Source organism: Nilaparvata lugens, chromosome 1 (assembly GCF_014356525.2).
Source record: "Nilaparvata lugens isolate BPH chromosome 1, ASM1435652v1, whole genome shotgun sequence".
In the NCBI taxonomy this organism is placed as follows: domain Eukaryota; kingdom Metazoa; phylum Arthropoda; class Insecta; order Hemiptera; family Delphacidae; genus Nilaparvata; species Nilaparvata lugens.
The window spans coordinates 56794757-56796140 of record NC_052504.1 but is presented as its reverse complement, the minus strand read 5'-3'; positions in this window follow the sequence as shown (position 1 = coordinate 56796140).

Here is a 1384-nt window from a genome sequence, read left to right as displayed (position 1 = left end):
CAAACTTTTCAACAAACGTTCTATTTACCGACGAGGCAATCTTTACAAGAACAGCTATCGTTAACGTCCACAACAAACATATTTGGGCAGATGAGAATCCTCATGCCATTAGTCCTAATCTTCCACATCAGTTTTCAGTAAAAATTTGGGCAGGAATCATAGGAGATCATCTACTTCTGTTCGAGCTTCCTCCCAGGCTTGATGGCATAATCTACTTGAACTTTTTGAGAGAGGAGCTATGTATCTCACTTGAACATGTACCTCTTCAGTAGCACCAAAAAATTTGGTTTATGCATGATGGAGCTCCAGCACACTTCAGTGTTGCTGTTCGTGAACACCTGAGTCACAGCTTTCCAAATCAATGGATAGGCCGAGGTAGGCCAGTTCCATGGCCAGCTAGGTCACCAGACTTAAATCCTTTGGATTTTTATCTTTGGGGATACTTGAAAACCTTAGTATACAATACTCCGATTGATACCATTGAAGAACTCCGATTAAGGATTTTGAATGGAATAGAAATTATAAAGCAGACTCCTGGAATATTTGAACGGGTCCGACAATCGATGACAAGACGTCTGAACATATGCATTTAGAACAACGGAGGTCACTTTGAACATCATCTTTAGTCTTTTGGTATAAGTTTAATGTCATTTAGATATGTTACTTCCATATAAAAATAAAACTTCTCATAAAAACCGAATATTCTATTTGCAATCAGCTACAACTTATGAGTTATTAGTTCTCTTCTCATAAAACAGCAAATTTTTGTGGTGTAATGTACTACATAAGAATACATTTTATTCAACTTTTATTTAAATTTAGTTTACACAGCTTACATAATTCTTTTCAGAATTAAATTCTCTACCATTTTTATTACGAAAAATTATTTTTTTACTCGTCATTGAAGAATTGAGTATCAAACGTAGAAGTCTATGTTTTTCTAGTTAGATTTTTTGCATATTTCAACTTTTTTCTCAAAAACTACTCACACTACAGCTTCCAGACTAGTTTTATTCAATTTTTCAGATAACACTTAACAACACTAAAGGTGCTACAACAATCGTGGGAAATTCGTCAAATTATGCATTAAATTGAAGAGAATAATATTCTCTCATAGGTTTATATCATTAAGCTCTATAAGTTCATGAATCGCATGGAATTGTTCTAGCGATTTTTAAAAAGTTGTAAGAGCAAAAATAGCAAATAATTGTAGGCAAATGTATTTTTCTTTTAAATGTCACACCTTCAAGAGCGGATTTCTCAAAAACTATAGAATATATAGAAAAAGTTCGCAGATGAATATTGTAGGGAATTATATCAGCTACAATTTTATGTAGAATAGTTATGTCCATGAGATGCATAATTTTCGAGTTATATGCAAGAA